General features: G+C 36.8%; 1 protein-coding gene and 1 long non-coding RNA gene across 2 annotated transcripts in view; both read left to right on the top strand.

Moving 5' to 3' along the window:
* Positions 1-23,401, top strand: part of LOC106180276 (uncharacterized) — a 49,614-nt gene that overhangs the window by 11,703 nt on the left and 14,510 nt on the right. The gene's annotated exons all lie outside the window — the stretch shown is intronic.
* On the top strand, positions 1,355-5,192 carry LOC147759391 (uncharacterized). The gene is made up of 2 exons (XR_015331321.1): positions 1,355-3,028; positions 3,814-5,192. It is a non-coding gene; the product is annotated as an uncharacterized LOC147759391 (long non-coding RNA).

Raw genomic sequence — 23,401 nt, 5'->3', positions numbered from 1 at the left:
TGTCTTTTACCAATATCTTATTTAAAAAAAGATCACTAGCAATTATCCACAAAATCATGCCCCCTGAAATAAACTTGTCAGAATTTTGCGAACAAATTTTTGATGTTACAAAATAAAAACAAATAGCAAAAAATACAGAGTACGAATAAAGCAGTAAATTCTTTTTTTTTTGTTCATATCATTAATTATTATTGTTCAAATGTATTGAGTAATTACCATAAGTGTGGCTTACAAAAGGCTCAGTCAGTTATTGCTGGATCCAAAATATACAAACCAATCATAGTATTGATATAGTGTAAGTGATCTAGGTAATGGTTGTCTGAATGGCAGATGTGAGTTATATAACAATCAGACTATGTGGGTACAGTACAGTACAGTACCGGGTGGAAACTAAGGGCATATTCAGAACAGGTTGGTCCGGAGACTAACAGATCTACGGACTAATTATGGCCAACCCACTTAAAATCAGTGACACTTATTAATTAACAAAGTCAGACATTTATTTGATATTTAATGAGGTCAAATAATAATAACAACCATAATTGGATTTGTCATATATGTACAGAAACTACTGCCCTTAATTTGATGTTCTGGCCTTTGTTTTTATTCTGTTCTACATACCTGTTGAAAATTTAAATTGCCATAAGAAATATTCATGGGCAGATATTTTTTCCAATAATTTCAATCAAATATCATGGCCTTAAAAGATCATAAAACACCATTTTGAAACCGTGATGTCTGTAGCCAAGAATTCCTGATATTTTGACTGGCACACATATCCAGTGATTTCTGATGCAGTTGCCTCATAAATTATCCAGTGTTTTCGAATAAAATTTCTATCCCGGAAATTGGGAGAAAAATGACTCACATGTGGAGAATTCATATGAAGATGCTTTCACTGGTTTTTTAGCCATGAATTATTTGTTACAGCTAGTGACTGAATGGGCCCGAAGATGTAGAATCAGGAAATGAGTAAAACCAAAGACAAGCTCACGAGATCTGACCTTATCAAAATATGTGACCTTACTTGGTCAAGAGCAAGAAAGAACAGACTCTTATGAAAGCATTCCAGGGAGAGTTTGTTCAGTTGAAGTGATTCTAGCCTTGAGTTTAGGGCCCCATTCAGATCGAGAAGAGGCAGGTGCAAGCTATGCCGTGACCATTAAATGGCGGACCTAAATGAAAGGAAGACCGCTTTATCCTGTAATAGTCTCTCCGTCACTGACACGCCTCCCCACAAGTCATCCCTGCAGGGGCACAGTAATTAAATTTCGGCTCAATTCAACCAGTCGAGAAGGAGGCGTAGAGACCATTACAGGATTAAGTGGTCTTCCTTTCATGTAGGTCTGCCATATTTAGGTCGGGTCTAGCTAGCACTCGGTTCTTCTCGATCTGAAAGGTCCCTAGGGAGCATTCAGAATACGTTGATCCGCATACTAACAGATCTGCAAGTCAGATATGGCCAACCCACATGAAAGCCTGCCCAATATGTAGTAGACACTGAATAGATTGGCCATGGGGATTACTAACTAGTATGCAGTAGCCTTTCATGTGGGTCAGCCATATTGGATCTGCAGTTCTGTATATCTGCATCTCAACTATGGTTCTGAATGTGGCCTTACATTAAAATTTAGATTTTCACCAGAGACAGCCCAGGTCTGCCTTTCAGCTGCTTTCAACTAGAAGTTAGAGTTCGATCTCCGATTTCAGTAACTGTTGTTAAGTGCCTTGACAAATAGGAATCTTCTTGATATTAAAACATGGTGAATGAGAATGCCTATTTCCATCTGCTTGTTTTATTGTTAAGGAAATCAAAGCCAAGTAAAATGTATAATACTAATAATCAATAAATAATAGTATTAGAAAATAATAGAAATAAAACCAAAGCCAAATCATTTCATATTTCATTGTCACATTTTTCTTCCATGAGTTCACAATATGCTGGCAAGATTGTGCAAAGCCTTTGTAAAACACAAAGGAACACTATGGACTAAAAGCACTCTCTGAATACCACAGTATTATTAAACGGCAGCAATTATTTTACATTATTATACATAATATAAATTAGTCAATGGCAATTTTTCTACCTCAAATTCACAATGTGCAAGCAAGATCATACAAAGCAAATGCAATGCACAGAGGAGTAATTCTGAATAAAAATATTTAATGAAAGTCACAACATAATTGGTACGTGACAGCACACAATGAAATGGTAATTGTCAACAGCTTAAAACCTGGCAGACGGAACTGCTGACATTGTACATATATGAACAAGACAAGAAAAAGTGTGATAATTTGCATGAGGTGGGATTATTTTCTTTTAAACCAAGTGGATGAAACGCACCAGGAATGCCCTCTTAGAAAGAAATTCCAAAGTAACACCAAAATTTTAGCAAATACGTACTGTTGTTGAAGAGACGATAATTCTACAGAACTGAAAAGAAAACAACCAGAGAAATATCTGCCGATAAATTCTGGCTTCTCTTGTTTGTTACTGTGCTGCACCATCTTGTCTGCCATTATTTCTCATGTCTGTCACCACTTTCGTCCAAATCCTGTAAAATCTCACTTGGTTTTACACAGACAGTCTTATGTAGACTGTCACGAGATGAGTCCAATCAGACAGACTTAATAATACCAGGATCCAGTGAAATGACGCCTGTCTACATGCACCTTAAAATGAACCATGTTTTATATTCAGCATGATGGTTTTGGTCAATCCAGATGAACTTGAAGTGGTAATTTTCCAATTCACTTTTAATTTTTCTGGCATGTAATTATGACACAGACAATTTGACATGACACAAGTAAATGAGTGTAATGTTTTTCTTAAATATTACTTTATTAGGGACATCTAAAAGGAAAAAGTATAAAAACACAAAAATGTGTTTTCAAAAGTCACTGACAACTATAGCCGGAAAATATGAAGTATTGAACAACGAGAAGTGTATGCAACTTATGAGTAATTAACATACAGCCTTGCAGGACACTGCTGCGACAAATGCCAGGAGGACAATGGAGAAGCAATGTAATGACTTGTAGGCCACATCAAAACAGAGGACTAACTAGTCTGCAAGTCAAATATGGAGACCCACTTAAAAACTTGCCATCTAAATGGCAAATAGACACTGAATGGATTCCCCGTGGGGAAATATGCTAGTATGCATAATTGACCCTCGGACAAGTTAGTCCACTGTTCTGAATGTGGCCTTAGGGGTGTCTTTAGTGTGGTTGGAACTGAATGTTGAACTAAATCATAGTAGATTATGCGGATCATGTCACATTTATGCTGGTATGTTGCTAGTACGCTATGGGTCTGTTCACAACTAAGTTGAGCCACGGTCTAACTGAGGCGTGGCTCAAATATGACACACACTTGAAAGCAAGCCGCATATCCTCTAACTGATTCCCCGCCTCCCATACACATCCTCCATGCAAGGATTGCGCTGTATAGTTTCAAGTACAAGCCATATGTGAGCGACGGCTCAGTTAAACCAGGCCCAACTTGCTTGTGAACAGAGCATATTTATAACTTATATAGGTATTCACCCTTGTTGCAAATGGACGTATTAACCTCTGCCAATAAAGGAGGTTGTGGTAATAATAATAAACATAATAATAATAATAATAATAATAATAATAATAATAGGGTAAAGCATTTTTAAAAATAAAATGTTAGATAGTTATAAAGGAGGGAAAGAAATGATTGCAATTTCAACTGATTCACAGTCTCTTGATATTGTATGAATTTATACTTTTGGCCCTTTTCCTTGTAGGGGTTCTAGTTTTCATTTCATATTGTGCAAATTGTAGATGATGCAGCCATGAACTTGAAGAAGCCGGGGTTTACCAGCATACTGCCATTCCACGGAGTGAGATGGTGGCAGAGAATTTAATCTGGACAGAGAAATGCCCCTTCCCATACTCTGAAAATGGGGGAGGGGGGGAGGGGAAGGGGGCAACATGTAGAGAGAGAGAAACAGAGAGAGGGATTGGGAAGGAGGAAACAGAAGAGAGCAATTGATAAAACAGAAGAGACATATTGATAAACACACACACAAACACACACACATACAAACACACACACACATACACACACACATACAAACACACGCAAACACAAACACACATACAAACACACACACACACACAAACACACACACCACTCGTAGAAAGAGAAAGACAGAGAAAGAGAGAACTGTGAAAAACAACCTCCATTATATAAAGCCATATCAAAGGTAATCTGTTTTAAGTATATATTTTGGCTACAGCTCACAAGGAATGAAATATGGAGTAGTCAGCGTGAATACTACCTTAATCCTACCAGCAGAACATTAAAGCCAAAGATTAAAGCCAAAGCATTAATGATATACTGTTGGTTTTTGGTGGCGTGAAAATATATCACCAGCATACTACAGCTTGGAATACGATATTTACCTGCAACCGCCATTAGTGACTTTTAAGTAAATAGCGATATGATGCCCAGTGTTTTACAAATGGCTTAGTTTTCCGTGATAATTGATGTCTGTTAACAAATGAGGATAGCAAATCATGTATATATTTCCTTGCAATCATGCAGGTACTGTTGTACCGTCTGTTTGGTCATGCTTTATATATAAATCATTATTCATGAAGCTTTTAAGATTTACAGAATGTACATTTGTTTTGCTCTGTTTTTTTTTTCTATGAAGAAAGGTCTGGCAAATGATGATCACTTTTAGCAATGAAAAGGACAAAGACATCATATTTTGGTAGAAACTTCATTCATATAGGTCAAACCAAATTGATTATGTTATCACAAAGTTGGAAGGAAATTTATCCCCCCCCTCTCTCCCCCCCCCCCCCATTTGTTTTATTTTCTCCCCTTCAGATTCTTGTCAGATCTTTTTCACAGACAATGCAAATTTATAGAATATCTGAAATTGTATTTCATTTTTGCCATCCTGCACTCAATTGATAAGACTCAAAATGTAAAAAGTTTTACAGTTACAGAAGGAAATTAAACAAAACAAAAAAGGCCAGTAAGCTTATAATGTGCATATGTGCTATAAGTGTCAGGGTCTTTAATATCTTTATTACATTTGCTGTTAATTAAACTTACATGTACAAAAATTAAAATTACAGCTGATTTGGTTGCTCTCATGTTGGCTGTGTACTTATATATATTTTTAAATAAAATCCTATTTAAAGTACTCAAGTCATAATTATGTTATCTGATGTTTAAAAACAACAATACCTATCATGTACTATGCCCAAAAGTGAAGCTAAGGTTAATAAGCCCAGATATTAAAAAACCCTCAGCTTTTGCTTGCTGTCAAAACCCAACATCAGGCATCAGCATACAATAGTCTGTGTTAACCAGGAGTATATTTTTACAGAAGCCAGTGCAATTGAATTATTTTTAACCATTTGCAAACATTGGAGCAGGTCGATATCTCATTTGATTAACTTTATCATGTTGTCACTTAACAGTTTGCCAAGTCAATATGGTTTGTAATTTGTATTAATGAATCCAAATGTTTGACAGTTTTAAGTCGCCGCTGGCTACTGCCTGTTTGCCATCATGTTTTCTTGTTGAAGAATACACTGAAGTTGATACTGGTACAGAGGTTTGTAGATGTGATCTTAGGTCTCGCATCAAGAACTGTTTTTAGCCAAAGCAGTTTGCAGAAGAACCCCAGGAAATAGATGGTTTGAATACAACCAGCATGTGTTCGAGCACCCACACGCATGCAGGAATACACACACACACACACACACACACACACACACACACACACACACACACACACACACACACACACACACACACACACACACACACACACACACACACACACACTTGTTACTGGGATAACTTCTTAAATGTGTATAAAATGAATTTTTGTCATATTCTCTAAAATATTATTTTGTCATTATCTAGAAATGTTGATTCATAAAGTTCTTAGAAGCTAGTTGGATTCATGTCAGAAAAGTCTTTCTTTTTTTTTCTTTTCTTCTTTTTTTTTTCTGTTGGGGGGGGGGGGGGGGGTAGTATAATAAATCCTGAAAAGGTGGAGTGCTGAAATGAGTAAAGCTTTTGAAGTTTTCAGGTAATTTCAGCACTATTAGCTTCCCCATTTGATCCAGAACTTTAATTGCAATCAAGCTGTCTACTTCCTGCAGCTAGTCTAAGATAGTTTGGTTAAAAACGCGTCTAGAGTTTCAGCTGTAGCGTGGGTGGTCACTTGCTCATAATCGTGTTCTCTCTTTATCTGTTATCAATAGGCATTGTCCTTAATCTTCACAAACATAATTTTCCCTTTAACTCGGAGTGATTGCCACTGTTCGTTCTACGAGAAAACTTTGCCTGGCGACCATGTTAACATTGGGCTTTGCTCAGCGGTATTCATTAGCTGGATAAATAATTGTTGCTCGGCTAATTTGGCATGGTACTGTCGCGAGAATTGTGCATTTTCAATAAAATGCGTGCAAAAATATTGATCAATTACTTAAGCTAAGATAATGTCCTTTTTGTGAAGACTATGAATTATGTATCTTGGTTAAAACACAGTTGCTGTCATTCTTATGGCAATGTTATGAAACATGATAAATGAGATGGCCTTTTAGTTTACATTATTGATGCACTTGGATGGTAAGTTTTTTTTACAGAGGCGCTGAATAGGCTCGTGGGAATTAACCTTTTAGTTGTGTGTTTGATGTAATATTGACAGGGTCTGTTCATCTTAATGCTCAGTGCATATACTAGTGCGCGCACACACACACACACACACACACACACACACACACACACAGCCAGTTTAAGATCTACTGAACTTTGTGTAAAATGAAAGCATTTTTGAGGAGATGATAAAAGTAATTAATTATTATTTTGGAATGAAATGGTATTTATTATTCCCTGATGCTTTTCCTTTTTATGTTTATTTATAAATTTATTTATTTTTTGAGAGGGGAGGAGCAGGGGAAGTGGGTAATGCATGGCCAAAAATAAGCCAAAATATCCGAGAAGTGTACTGATACTATTTCAGACAAAATGTTGTTGTGAATAGACAAAAGTGAACCAAGGTTAAGTACATTTCTTCTTAGTACTTTTATTGTGGAAATTTAGATTTTTTTAAACATCTGACAACGTCAGATTTTTCTGAAGTATTTTTGATTGATTTTCTGTTTTAGTCCTGACCAGTTTCCTCACCTTCTGAGACTGTGACACATGTGGGAAGTGTTTATTGTGTAGCAAAGTCAATAAGAAACTAGTGCCCTCAGTTCATTTAGGTTACTAGTACCTAAAGTTCATTTAGGTTATGCAAGAGAGAGAGAGAGAGAGAGAGAGAGAGAGAGAGCAAAAGACAGACAGAGAGAGAGAGAGGGCGAGAGAGAGAGAGAGAGCAAAAGACAGACAGAGAGAGAGAGAGAGAGAGAGAGAGAGACATTACAGCCATACTGAACAGATACAAGAAAATCAGTGCATGACTTGACTCTTATTGCTCAGTTCTATGCATGCGTGAGTAAGTGACTTATGAATTATGAAAAAAATTACCATTAAGCTTGGAAAAGTATGAAACTGAAACCAGTGATTTGTTCGAAATCTGTGAGTAATTACCGTACTGCATGTCTTGTGTTGAGATTGATTTGTTTTCCAGGAGATCAGATGTTACAAGGAGGCAGTGAGGGACCTGTGTACTTGTCCCAAAGGTGCATTGTAGCTTCAGTTGCATTTACAGTCAAGCTGGGTCCACCGTACTTTGCACAACACTTGCCCATCAGAATGTCTGATTGTGATTGGTGAAGCATGGAAGTCAGTAGTCTATCTGTGTGTTTTTCCAATAGGTGCATTGCAGCTTCAGTCATATTTCCAGTCAAGCTAGTCCCATCTCAATCAGTGCAACTCTCCCCATCAGCTAGGCTGATAGTGTTTAGATCATTGTAGAAGATAGTCAATATGTGTGCTTGTCCCCTAGGGGCATGGTGGCTTTAGTCGGATTTCTAATGAAGTTAGGTTGACCCACCTTGGAGCAACCCTTTCACAGCAGATTGTCTGGTGCTGGTTGCACAGAAGAATTTTAGACTGAAAATTGGTCCCAACTTTAACACCAGAATTTTTAAAAAACTATTTCAAGTAGAGATTATTTCATAGCAGTCAGCATAGGTTTAAGTTTCTAGGCTGTGGTGGATGTAATTGATACAGATAAAAATTTGCTCCCAGAAGAACTGAAATACTTGCTTCTCTTAATAATACCCTAGTAGGAGGGAAATAAGTATGGTCTATGCATAAAATATTGCAAACAAGTTTCACTTTGTATAGAAAACAGTTTGTAAAATTTTTATCCTGATTGATTCTTACTTACAGGATCAGCTGTTGTTTTATAGTGTTGAGGGACTATTAAGTGTATCCCATAGGTTGTATTCAGCTGGTTCTTAGCAAAAAAAGAGAAAAAAAAGATCAATTTTCACAAATTGGTCCATTTAAGCAGGGAAACATTGTTAAGCTATTATCAGTTGGTTAAAAAAAAAAAAAAAAGAATCAAAGAGGAAGAAGATGTAATGTAAGGACTCTCAATCAATTAGCTTTCAACAAATTAAAAAAAAAAGATTTAAAAAAAGTAAAGAAGGAGATCCAATTTTTAAGAATATTGTTTGGGTGGCATCCCACTGATTTCAGCTGTATATATATACCCTGAGTTCTGTATTCAACATAATGAGCAAACTAGTAGGGTAGAAAACGGGGCGCAATCAAGCCTTTCTTTCTTTGACTTGGGAGTATATGGATTCTCATCAAATCTGATTGAGCTTGACCTCGATGAAGAACAGAAGAAGGTAGCAGTTCAATATTTTACAGTACGATTGAGTTTGGATGTCAGTATATGTGGTCTGAGGGGAGAAACATCTCTGCAGTAGTTGTTCTGTGGTTGATGCTGGGTCTTGTTTGTTTTTCAACTTTCTAGGTCAGGAATGTATATATTTGGTTGCTTTATAAGATCTGTTTTGTGAAAAGCAAAAATAAATAAATAAATAAATAAAAAATATTAAGAATAAACATCTTTGGGTTTATCCTTGGGCATAATTTCTGTAAGGCAAATAGATAAATGATTGAAACAAACCATATTTTGAGCCAAACACTGTACCACTAAAAATTGTCAGAACAAATGCAAAGTAGTTCAATATTTTACTCCTTTTATCCAAATATGAATACGTGTAGCACTAGGGTTAACTGTACTCTGGAAGAGCAGGCCCAGAAGCTCCTAGCTTACAGTTTCGATCAATGTTAACTCTCTCCTGACAATTGTGGTCTCCCTGCGGATCTTTAATTAACGCGGTAAAATTAGAGGGGAAGCAGTTCGAGATCTTGGAATAGACCAGGCATCGTGTAATGAATTTTGTCTTGAGTGATGGATGGCGATTATGATCAATTTAAATTTATTTTGTTACTTTGTGCTGTAAATAGTTTACAAAATCACCTCAGCGTTTTTTATCTTCTTTATTTTTATTGAAATCAATGAAAGAGCGGAAGAGAAAATGACTCTGCCTGAGTGCAGTTCATCTTTGTTTGATGCTATTGTGATTGATCCAGGTGCAACTAAATATTCAGGTTGCTTATTCAGTTTCATATGACTTTTTGACAAATTAATGAGAAAATGAAAAAGAGAGAATTATTTTGCTTTAGCATTTTGTCTTTGATTATCACTGTACTCTGCAGTCTGTAGTATTCATATTGCTCATTTTATTTTATATGAAACATAAACTTCCAGCAGAAAATGAGAAGTAAGAAGTGACTGAGGGCATAATATTTAAGGCACACAATGAACATAAAACCTTTTACAGCAAAACGTTCCTTTTCCTGGAAATTTCAACAATTAGCAAGATATACTATATCCTAAAGCGTTCACAGAACCACAAATCAGAAAACCTCATTTTGTAGTTCTCAGTTTCTTGTTTTAGATAAAACCACTCTGTTTATAGGGATGGAGACAGGTGAATCTGATTCCTGATGCTAAAAATGAGAAATTTAGAACTCAGAAACAGGTTAATATCTTTATTTTCTCAGTTGATGTGGACAGATATAGTTGATGATAATGGTAAAATTGCTAAAATTTTTCAATAAATTGATAATTCTCTCTCTCTCTTTCTCTCTCTCTCTCTCTCTCTCTCTATATATATATATATATATCACGAACTATACACCTTTAAGCTATTAAGCTGGGCAGGTGTTTGCCCTTGGTCTGCCACTGACCAACTGAGGCCAAGAAGGTTACACAAACAGTTTCTCACCTGGTCATGTTGGATTCACACAGATAAGATAATGATGGCTCTGAACCGAGGCCAAGTGGGTTCTGAACCAATCTTGCTGCATTCACACAGATAAACAGTAAAAACTCAGAACTGACCCCAAAGAGTTTATGTCAACAAGTTTGGACCATTCTTGATGATTTCACACATCTTAAAAAATGAATGGTTCTGGACTGAGACAAAGAAGGTTTTGAACAAATCCTGCTGCATTCAGAGTTCATTACTTTTGTTAAAGGATGGCTCTGAACCCAGACCAATAGGTAGAGATTAACAATTTCTGAACCTATCTTGTTTAGAAATCAAATCACTTATTTTACAACATTAAAGAATTACAATTCAAGAATATTAACCTCCTTGTCTAAGAGTATATAAATTTGAATTCATGGAAGAATGGGACTGTTTGTGAGACAGGATTGTGACAAGCACGCTCTAAATGTTAACCATTCTAAATATATATAGTGATAGTCTGGCGTCAGCAGCCATACGTGGACAGAACACCCTGGGTTTCCTATCTCTGCTCTCAATATGCCTCTGCTGATATATATAGGAGAGATATGGGTTTCCAATGTCCTCAGAAACGCGGCGCGGCGTGAAGCTGTGGTAAACACAGGTTATATCAAATACCTGGGAAACTGTTCTAGACAAAAAGGTCACTCATCCCACAAGCTGTTCGTCTGTTCATACACGGCCGGAAAAGAATGGATTCTTGAACATTTCATGTAATACCTCTCTCGTCTCTTATTATTCAAGGCGTGTTCATGCATACACAGAGTAGAATGATTTCTTAGATGGTTTCCTAGACCCCATTCCCATAATTAGATCAATCTAGCAGGATAGAGCTTTCTCCGAGGGTTTTTCTCGCTAAATTGCCTACATCTTAAGTGGCTCTAATGTCTGGCATGCCTACTGAAGCAGGTAGGGGGTAATTAACTGTCATTTAACAGCTTCAGAAGGTGTGCCAGACAACTAAGCCTGAAGGCAATTTAGCGAGAAACCCCTCGGATATGGGTCGATCCTGCTAGATCAATCTAGGTATGGGAATGGGACCTTAAACACTCTCTTTTAGACCTTTCCAGACTCAAGTTGGTGCCTTCATGCACACCAAGTAGAATGGATTCTTTCTTGTTCTATTTCTGACCAGTGACATTTGATAAGCATGCAGTTCACAGCCTTAAGTTTCTAGAACCACCTCCACCAGACTGCAGAATTCCAGGAGCTTGCATCACATAATAGCTTTACATATCATATAATATCTTTATGTATCACAATATCTATCACATAATATCTTTATGTATCACAATATCTATCACATAATATCTTTATGTATCAAAAAACATTTTAATGTATCACGTAATGTCTATATATCGCATAATATCTGTATGTTTCACAAAACATCTTTATGTATCACAAAATATCTTAATGTATCACAAAATATCTTTATATATCACAATATCTATCACATAATATCTTTATGTATCACAAAACATCTTTATGTATCACAAAATATCTTTATGTATCACAAAATATCTTTATCCAAATTTTCATTTGAATTTGGCCCAAGATAAATTGGTATTAATGCCATGCACCAGTCCATTTTTAAACCAGAATGAAATGACTGCAATATCATTCCAAATGCTGCAATAGAATAAAGACATCGTGGAGACATGAGAGAAATTATTAGCGTTGCTCAAATATGCTCATATTTGTAAGAGTGTGGAACATTTAGATAAGAGTTCTCCTGAGAGGCTTCCAGTGCCTGGAAAGTATTTCCATGCAGCCTGCAGTATGTAGAGGGCAACACAGTTGGGAGATCAAGTCTGTGGATTAGGTTTACGGTAATGGCTCATGGGTTTAAAACACCTTGTTCTTATATTTTTGCCCTATTTTTTCAGCAAGAATTGCCACTTTAACTAGTTCTGGGAATATATTGTGTAGTATGCATCAGCTTTACTTTTAGTATGTTCGCTTATATTTTTCAAATAATACAAGGAAAATAGTGTATATTGGAATATCATCACAAGTGGTAAGGATATCCAAGACTGAAGTGAAATCTTTATCACTGGACATGGCTTTTGACTATATCGTGACACAGAGGGACAAAATCTGATTGCTTTATTCTTTTATTAGTTGGGTAGAACCATGTTAGTTTAGATGACAGATCGTATTTCGGAGAGAAAAAAAGGTATGCCAACGTGTATGCATAATTATGATGTCAAGTGCCCCTTTTAATTGCTGTATCTAATTAAATTTAAGATATATCATAACAACAAACAAACAAACAGCTACTGTTTCAGAACCATTTGTACATTATTATCATCATCTTTCGATACAGTTATGGCTTTTGGATGATACAGAAAAGCGGCCTCGTTTCACCCCTGATTAATGCAGCTTGTGGAAATGACTGGAATACAATTTCCAGAATAATTTCCATTATTTCATTTCCTGTCTGATGTCTAAAGGCATTGTCATCAAGGGCTTGGCAACATTGGCTTAAGTGGTATATTAAAGGGACTTCATCGTTATTTGTTTTCGAGAACCATACTGGACATGCACTCTTATTAATATGTTTGTTTATTTATTAATAAGTATAAAATTACCTTTAAAATGCAAGCTCATACTCGTGCATCTTCCAAATGCCGAAAAAGCACATGGACTTACAAGCACTAGACCACGCATGCATTTGCACTTGTGAATGCAAACATTCACATTTGCCATGGCAAACACAGACATACAGATGTGCTCTTAAAGAAAAACCAAAATGCACTGACTAGTATGCCATTGGGCTCACTTGAGCATATTAATATTTCATCAAATACTGAATATAAATTTGACTTAAAAAACTGTTCACCCACTGATGCATTTTTGCAAGTTTTTTTCATGAAGCTTTTTTTTTTTTTAAGTGCATAAATTTTATAAAAGGGAAATATTCCAGACATTACAGACATTTCCTAAGTCAATCATTGAATATAACATTTTTATATTTGACTTTATACAGGCTCTGTAGATATCGACTATGTGAACTGGCAGTGATTTATGTCCAAGTTGCATGCAGCATATGTTTTAGCTTGACATCTATATCTTGAACTGATGAGTTTATTGTTCGTCATTTCTGAACACTTGCCATACTGTTATCTTTAGTTGCACTTGTTTGTTGGTCCATAAAATTGATGTTTCTGGCACGGGTGCTGCGCTGGAAGCATCACACATTAGGACAATCTTGAAAATATTTTATGGTACTGATATTTTTTAGCAACTGCATTAATTTCACTGTCAAAAATATAAAAATCTTATAACAGCCCAGAGCAAATAAATGGTATTTTTATCCCGATTCAGTGTATGGCAACATGACCCAAACTATCATTCATAGTGTTAAGAAGCACAATGGCTTTTTTTTTTATTATCAGATGTGTCTAACACAGTCAAACTCAAAGCAATGAATAATCGATTGATGTACCTTAGATTTTTGGAATTTATTTTCGTTACACAAAAAAACCAGCACATTAAATGAATAGAGCCCCAGTGCCAGCAAGTGTCATGGTGAAGTCTATATACCATCACAATAACTTAAAAGTGAGTGTTTGAAAGGATGGCGTGAAATAATATATGACCGACGGTTACCTGATTCATGCTAACAGGCAATATAGTGGTTTCGCTGATGTGTAATGAGAGAAATTTACATCATGGTCCATGATTCTTTAAACAGCTAATGGAACGGTTGCATATGCTAACGCTGCACTGTTATGTACATGTGGTGGGATAGTGAAGGCGTGTTTCTAGTCAAAATGGGTTGATGCAACTTATGAAGTCTGTTAAGAAGAATGGGGTTTTCAGATGCATTTTCAGTCTAGATGTGTTGGTCCAACTTAAGTCCATTATGAAGAATGTTATTGTTAGGTGTGTTTCTAGTAAGAATGAAGACAGCCTTATGACTGGATAATGAAGTAAATCTAGGAATTGGATATACAAAATAACTTAGACTTAGTTTTCATAACCTTATTGTACTAGCAGGATCAATTTATCTCAACGGAGGTTCTCTCTAAAGCACAAGTCAAAGCAATCGGCTTAAATGTCTTCTACGCCCCCTCACAAAGCAACATGAACAACATTGTGGACCACAAAGTTTCTCCAAATTTACCCTAGTACTGTAAATTACGAGGGGGTCTGTCAGACATTTAAGCCCTTTATACTTAATACAATTTAATGAGAATCACTGAGGAGTTAGATTGATCCAGCTAGTAAGATAGGGTTATGGGAATGCACCCTTAGGCTACTCTCTCCCCATTAGTTAGGATTCCAGCTGATTTGATGGAGACCAGTTTTCAGGCTCAATGAAAGACCCAACTTTCAGTCTTGAACTGTGGTTAGTCAGAATTTAGAAACATGGAGTCTAAATCCATTTTCTAGCTGAGAATAGGCCACATGGCTCATTGCGGTATAGTGATAAAATTCTGAACCAAAATGGTTACCAAAAGATAGCTCGTCAGCTGCCTGGCTCAAGCCCTGGACATGAGGTAGTTTGTGAAACTGGACTCAGACTGATTGATCTGGAAATTACATGTCTGAGGAACAGTGGAACTGACTTGCCATTGCCATCGTCTGGACATTTGATAGCATGCCATGAGCTGGACAAGTCAAGTCTCGATCCACAGCCAATTTCTGCTTGGCAATTGCCTACATAGGGCCTGGTAAAAAGTTTTCTCTGCTTGTTTTTTTTTTTACCAGGCATATCCACAAAAAAATTTAATCCTTCCTTGATAGCTGTTGATAGAAAAAACTTGAATCGGTATGACATGCATACATGTATTAAAGTATTATAGTTATACGTTGATATACTTAATGAGAAAATAAAAATTTTCAGCATAAAGTACTATAATCTGACTGTATTCAGTGAGAGTCCTTGCAAAGTTGGATCGATGCACATAGACCGATAGTTTCACTGGGAGTGAGCCCTTAAAGTACTTTTGTGAAACCAGTTCTTGGAGATTTCTACAGTATTAATTCAATACAAAAAGAATTATCTCGTGTAAAGACATATACACTCCTACACAGACCATCATCGCTTAAATTTTGAATGCGACTTCCTTGTCAATCTCAGGATGTCACTACGTATGTTACAGTTCTCGCTCACCAAGTTTCAACAGAACTTAATCTGATCGCTTTATTGATCCCCAGAGTGCCGTTTTCAAAGTTGCACTGGAAGATTAAGTTTCCAACTTTCTGAAAAGCTTGTTTGGTTCAAGCCATGAAATGCCCTGTTGTAAGATGACATAAATTGATTAACTGTACACAAAATATTCGTGTGAGGTGCTTGAAATTTGTGGGTAACTACCGTACATTGAGGTCATATGGTGCAGTCTCTAAAGAGAAAAAAGAATTCTACAGTGATGGCAGATTATAGATCTAAATTACATATTCTCACATAATGTTTTAACACAATCGTTTGAGAGATCTCACAACAGATCGGATTCATTTAACTTCCAAATAAATACGTGGTTGATTGCATTATCTCATATGTAATTCACAGCATGGGGACAGATTTTTGCTAATCGCTGTGATTTTGACCTATTTGTGTGGTTCATGTCTTATTTATTACTCTAGTACTTTCTGTCCACAAATCAAATATTTCTCTCAGGCTGGTCTTGTGGTGATTTGAGTTTGGCATGCTGTTGGCATTTGTTTTATCATTACAGCCAGGCCTGTTCAGTTTAGATAAGATTTTCTAAGATAACACATTACTCAGAGTTACGGTGCTAATTAGGTCGTCTTTAGTGAGTTGATTAGTTGGCATGATGCAGTGGCATCCGGCCAGGCCATTGCTTGCCTTCTTGAAAAAAAAAAATTGACTGTGTTTCTTCCCAATTTGGAAGTTTCTGTCTGTCTGTCTGTCTGTCTGTCTGGTGGTCTTGGTTTGGCAGGTTTGTTGCCCTCCAATCAGCACATTAACACATATGCCTGTAACAAAAAAAAAAAAAAAAAAAAAAAAAAAAAAAAAAAAAAAAAAAAAAAAGATAAAATTGTTCTCTCTTGTCCTCAAATTTCCTGGTATTTAGTGTAGGTGTGGGTGGCGGATGGATTGGGGTTACCTGGGACCCAAAATATGTCTTCTGTCCTAGGGGGTACCTCGTGAATGCAGCTGATGACTACAGTCAACAAGCATTTAGTATGATACTTGACTTCAAGTATAAATATATATCAGGGGCAGATCCAGAGATACTTTCTGACAGTCTTCCAAATTATGTTTGTTAATCCATCCTCCATTTTTTACCGTCTTCTGACAGAAAAATTTAGGTACCCCTCAATGTAAACTTGAAAATCTGACAATCTTCCAGAAAACCCAGAAGACGGCCTAAATCCACCTCTGTATGTAGTGCTATGGCAACTGATTTGACCAAATGTGATGGAGTTGAGTTTTTGGGTGTAAGATGAGTCACTATGGAGGTTATTGCCTTGTGTACTTTTATAGAAACGGTATCTCTCCATATATGTTTTCTATTTGAGTGCGTGGTAGAGTTGCCACCCAATGTTTCTCACTTGCAAAAAGAAACGGCATACGTGACGCAATTATGTTTATACCTCACTTGTATTAAGTAGTCTTTTGAAAATTACAATAAAATAACTATGACTTTTTGAGCTAAAACCAAACAGTTGTTGTCTCTCTCTTTTGTCTGAGAACTATGATATTCTGAAGTACAAGTGATGGTTGTTGTGCATTCTCTCTCCTCCCAGCACTGCTCTTTGTTACTAACATCATGTCAGGATTTATCAACATATATGAGTTTGAGTTGCCTCTCTTTGCCACATCTAAACCTTCATAACTGAAAAATTTGGATGATATTTATCCTTGGGGTTGGATTGGACACATTGATTGCTATTGATGGGCAGTCCATATAATAGGTGACATTAACCTGACCATGTAAAAAATTTTTTGACCCAAAACTTTAATCAAGATTTCTCTTCAGAACATGCATTGGACTTTTTCCCCCAAACATCTGCCTGTTGATCAGAAAAATCAAACAAAACGACCACAACGCAAAAATTTTGATTGAAAGATTTGACTGAGATGTGTCCTCTAGAATGGATTGCACATTTTTGCCTCTCAATAATCCATCTATATATATTAACGAACTGGCCACATCATCATGGTATGCACAACAAGTTGGGAAATCTATCAGATAGAGTAGACGACTGTGATTCTGCTCAGAGATAGATTGATTGATAGATAGATAGAATTAGCTTGGCAAATAAAAAAATCAATACTACCTGCTTCTAGTAGGCCGGCATGCATTACGAGTCAAGACAAAAACATGCGCAGCGATAGGCAGGGACGACAGTGTTTTAAAGGTTATATTATCGGGCGATATTGAGGAATAGAAAGCAATTTTTATATGTTTGTGTGAGAAATGCACGGTATTTTAAAGGTTATTTTATCGGGCAGTATTGAGGAATAGAATGCTAGTTTTATGTTTGTGTGAACAACTTACAGTATTTTGAAGGTTTTATTATTAGGCAGTGTTGAGGAATAGAAAGCAATTTTATAATTTTGTGGAGTAAATGTTGATCGAAGATTGGTGTACTTTTATAGATGTAATTTCTTTGAAGCAATTGAATTAAATTGTTTGACCAGTCATGTTTTTTGACCTTTGCAGTCATTTTAGGACCCATTTTTATGTTGTTAAAATACAGATAGATAACCAAAAATTCAAAAAAAAAAATTGCTTTTTTCATTTTTTTAAATCAATTCTATCAGTTTAAATGTTACAAATGCTGTGGCATTCACTTCAAATTTACCATCATGAATTCTTGACATCTAATATATTTATACTTGCATAATTGTAACGTCAGTACTTTAACAAAATATGCGTGCAATCTCTGAACAAGATACTCCAGCCCTGATCATTTTTTTTTTATTTTATACCATTTAATAGTCACTTGTATAGATTCTTATTTTACCACATTATTCTTCTTTTAGAACAGGTTGACATTTAGGAACTGAAATTGATACTTTCACTTCTTGAGTCAAATATTTGTTAGTAGATATTTCGGAAAATTTAGATGCTAGTCACGAACCTGGGTCATTACATTTGACTCTGATGGTGTACCCAGGCATTACGGGGAGATTTAAAATATATTACCACTTGCCAATTAAGTCAAATATGGCAGAACAGTTGCCAGAGTTAATAGCATTCGTAAATTGCTTAATCTGGATCCACAGCACCATGTTTTCTCCCCTTCTCTCCTCTAAGACTGGGTTCCCATAAACCTACCATACAAGCAGGATCGATCTAACTCCAAGGGGATTCTCAATATATTGCATTCAATTTAAGTGGCTTAAATGTCTGTCACGCCCACTACAGCTGCTAGGGGATAATTAACTTTCTTGCATGCTTAAACTGAATGCAATTTAGCTAAAAAACCCCTCAAGAGATAGATTGATCCTGCTAGTATGATAGGGTATGGGAATGGTCCCTAACTTGGGCTGCTTGCCTCTGATTTTGTGATTTCCAATAATCTGTTATGATCATTTTCTTAATCCTGTTTTTGACAACTTATTAAATTTATAATCAGAGGTATTCAAATAACTTTGTTTAAGTTCCAGAATATTGAATTTATAAACAGAGTTACCATTAGATCGCATCGGTTACTGTGAGGGGCAATAGAATCGTTATTTGCTAAATCTGGGTCTCTGTTGCCCCCCTCCCCCCTTATGGTAAACAGAGTTACAATCTATTACCACAAGGGTCGGTGGCATTGGTGATAGCTTTATTTGTACCTCAGCTATCTTTCTTGCCCCCCCCTCCCTCCCCCTCTCTCTCTCCAGTATGAGTAAATGGGAGTCCCCATATATTACTATTATGGGCCATTCCATTCCAAATACCAAATTAGATTTGGCTGTATTTTATATTCTTTAGATGAAGGTAACTGGTTCCTCCCAGATCGTGACTACGTGTGGCATGCCGAAATGGGGAAATCCTGTTTTTGTGAACTTGGTGAAAAAATGAGCACTTAGTTTGTGAGGAAGGTGTGTAAAATACACAACGCAGTAGGGAAGCAGTAGGCTATTTGGGCTTCTTTCACCCTGAGTTTCAATGTCTGTTTGAATTTTGATTTTGATCTGAATAAAAAACATGGGCTTGGTTCACAAAAGGCAACTTCTTGGGCTTAGATAGACTGATTTAAAATGATATAGCTGACTCTGTATAGTCAGCTTTTGGATATGGACCTAATATATAAAGGTTCCAGAGTCTGTTTGAATTTTGTCTCTATCATCCTTAGGTCTGAACAAAAGCACGGGCCTATTGAAAAAAATGAAAGGTTTATGGGCTCACGGTTAATACCCTTAAACTGAGGGTGTAAAGAGAATTAGCATGGTTAGACTCACAGGATGGTCATCAGACAGTAACAATGGAGAGAGTATATTGGGCCAGGGAAAGTCACCAGCAATACTCATGTGATACTCGGGGTGTGAAATGACAACTGAGCATGTGTTCAAAACACCCTGACTCTCCTACATGTTGTAATCAAGCTGGCTACAGCTCAGCATAAGGTCTGCCAAGTGATGTCATGCCAGTATAAGTCGAGATGAGGAAGATGAGAAGCAGCTGCCAATGTTGTATTTATTGCTTAAGGAAAATTAAAAGAAGGATACAGATATGGATGGATATGAATATGGATATTGATGGATATGAGTAAAGAAAAGATGGATATGAAAAGATGTGAAGATGTTATAGTATTTGAAAGATGCTATGGGGGTTGGGGAGAAGAAGATGTGCTTAGGAATGGTGTAAAGCCTTATAAAAATGTTAGCTTTGAATGGATATTAATAGATGGAAGAAGTTAAAGGAGCTAAAAAAGATGAAATGGCAGGGAAGTCAGTCATGCAGAATGACCCTCTAAGGCGCCCTGAGTTTGAAAAGTCCTTGGGAACTCCTCAGCATGTCTGTGTCTTTATTGGCAACAGCAGATGGATGCTGATAATAGATAGGTGAGGTTCCAGGGACCTCTGAGGCTCAGGGTACTGGAGACACATGCTGATAATAGAGGGCATGATACGGGACTAAATATGGCCGACTGGCTTAAAAGCAGTGCCAAATAATTACCTGATGGTCTCCATGCCTCCACATTCGACATTGATGTAGGGGCCTAGCAATGAAACCTCGGAGCTGGGATTTAATCTGTTTATTGGCGTGATGGCAAGGAGACCATCAGGGAATTAGGGGTATTGCTTTTTAGTGGGGTCAGCCATATTTAGTCAGCAGATCAGTTAGTCCTAGGATCATCTGTTCTGAATGAACTCATAGAGAGGCGAGGTTCCAGGGACCTCTGATACTCAGGGCACTAGAGGCGGAAATGCCTTAGCACAGCCCTCAGACTGATACAACTTCCAGCTGCGTCTTATGTGAATATTACCCATGTCTGCTTTCCATTCAGCATCTCATAGACATCCATTATGACCAGTGTGTGGTAACACATAGTACATACATTACATAGTTACTGGTAATTTCCTCCATGTGTTGTGTTAACACAGGGGAAGAGTACTGCAGTTTTACTACCTTTTGGTGTGAATGGCATGCTGTTTTTTTGCACTTTTTGCATAGCAGTTTTATCTGTTTGCAAGCTGTGAATGACTGGAATACTCCATCCTCTTTGATTTGATATCTCTCTCTCTGTTTTGTTCTGTCGCCGAGCTGAAGATGGGGGAAACATCTCTGTTAAGTTTGAAATCTCTCTCTCTCTCCAAGCTCAATATTTTAGGATGTTGTTCCTATTTAGTTCTCTCTCTCTCTTTCTCTCTCTCCAAGCTCAATTTTTGGGAATCATTCCTATTTAGCTCTCTCTCTCTCACACACTCTCTCTCTCTCTCTCTCTCTCTCTCTCTCTCTCTCTCTCAGAGATCAAGTTACAGTGATTCTGTCAGCCAGTTTATACGATTAACATGCAAATCCCGATTGTTTTCTCAGCCAATCAATATCCAGGAACAGAAAACGAGTTTTATCTGACAGCGCCGCGCACAGCTTTATACCACACGACTGGTATGCTCAAGGGGCTCTGATTTGGCCTAAATGTCAGTTTTTAAGGCGTTATTGCAATCAAGGCTTTCTGTGAACAGCATGACTACAAACAACGCCCCACTTGAATATAAAGGTTGAATTTTTTGTTGATGCTTCATATAGATTGATGTAGTATTGTTGTAATAAGTAGTTATGCTTTTGAACTATGGTGTTTTTATTAACTTGTACATTTTGCACTGGCTTCGTAACAAGAATTGTGCCTAAATCAGATAAACACAGGAAAATACTACTATTTGATGTCTTAATTATGGTTCATATCTGTTCTAATGCATTGTTAATTAAAACATACATGTTTTATAAGCCATGTCTCACGCTTTAACTCTTCATAACAATTATAACTGGCTACAGCCTAATTTTTCCTTTTTTGTATGGAAATGACATTTTATCACCTGACCAAATCTTTTCGGTCAAAGAAAAGCATGAATGAATTCACCTCACCTGCAACTGAGAGTATCTGGGAAAAAGGGGTACAATTTCTCAAAATGGTCGTAAACAAGCTTTTTATTCCGCATTTTTTTCGACTCTGGATCCAAATTACCGGCTTTACACACCAGTGGTGGCTGGCGAAAAAATGCAGTTTGATTTTTTTTGGTCCCAAGCTGAAGAGTTTTGAGTTTACACCTGTCTTGTACTCTTGGCTGCCGTTAATAGTCTTTTAATGCTTCTTTGAAAAAACATAGTGATGTATATAGTGTCTGAATGAGCACATATGCTGGGTGTGTGTTTCCAATGTTTTAGTATTACCTTTTACTGACTTTAGGTCTTTGTGGCAGGATGAGTATCATACTGTATATGCTATGGAGCACCCTGAGTATCTTTGTGTAGTGGTGATTTGCCATTATAAGCACCAAAGTGTGCATAGAAAACCTGTACTGTGGAACTCAGGGGGAGGAGGGGGGAGGGTGATTTTAGGCTAGATCCTAGGTAAAAGGTGTAAAAAGGTATCACATGCCCCTTCTCCCACATTATATATATGTTTACATGTCCTCTTCTCCACCCCCCCCCAGCCCAAAGATATCTCGCCTCTCTCTCTCTCTCTCTCTCTCTCTCAAAAAAAAAAAAAAAAAAAAAGAATACTGGAGTCCAAAACTAGCATTTCAATATCCCTGTGCACTACACATTGTAGCCTAGTTTGCCGTTTTCTGTATAGTAAAGAAGATCAAATAAAGCAAAGCAGGTAATTTATATATATGCTCCCCCCCTCCCCTCCCCCAGCCCTGAGCACAACCCTGCCTCTACCAGTAGCTAACAAATTATAATATCTTCAATATGACATAACACTTGATTATCTGGGAAAACCATTGATTAACTTGTGTCTAGAATTAGCTAGATTAATTGAGGAATTATTGAATGAGCATGTAATTGGGCTCATTTCCACACTGTAATGTGATAAGTGCCTCTTAGAGCAGCTTCTTAGCCAGCGTAATGAGAGACAAAAGGCTGGATGTATTCCCACTTCAGGGACCTGCTTTACAAAAACAGCGTTAAATCACTTTTTGGGCTAAAATATTTCTGCCTACCAATACGAAACTTAGCTGACTAAAATTCGTTTTATAAATAATGTAAAAAACTGCATACTTCCTTCTTTTAATCTGTTAATGAAGCCCCTTGGGCATATTTTAATTTTTTCTGATGAAAGATTTTAGTTCCAGCACTAATGGTAGCCCATTGAGGTATGTAAGATACAATTATTTATTTATTCTGAAAAGCTCCTATACCTATATTACAAAGTCATCTTTGCAAAGTTGACTATCCGATTTTAGCAGTATAAACTTAACCGGAGAATATACTTGCTGGATAACATTGTCATGGGTATAGTTTCAGAAATGCTCTGCAAAACTTCAGGAAGGCATTATATCATTGCAGGTGTAAATGACCATTGTGATGGGATATTAGTAGGAGAATATTTTACTACTATCACTATTTAATTGCAAGGTGATCATGTTTTATAATTGATTTATGAGATGAATGTTTATCTTTGAATTCATCTGAGTTTTTTTTTTTTTTTTGAGAACTTACAGATACTTCAGTTGTTTGTCTATGTTAAT

Source organism: Lingula anatina, chromosome 10 (genome assembly GCF_051362555.1).
Source record: "Lingula anatina isolate TDL-2025a chromosome 10, LinAna3.0, whole genome shotgun sequence".
Classification (NCBI taxonomy): Eukaryota; Metazoa; Brachiopoda; class Lingulata; order Lingulida; family Lingulidae; genus Lingula; species Lingula anatina.
This window is presented reverse-complemented; position numbering and strand designations above follow the sequence as displayed.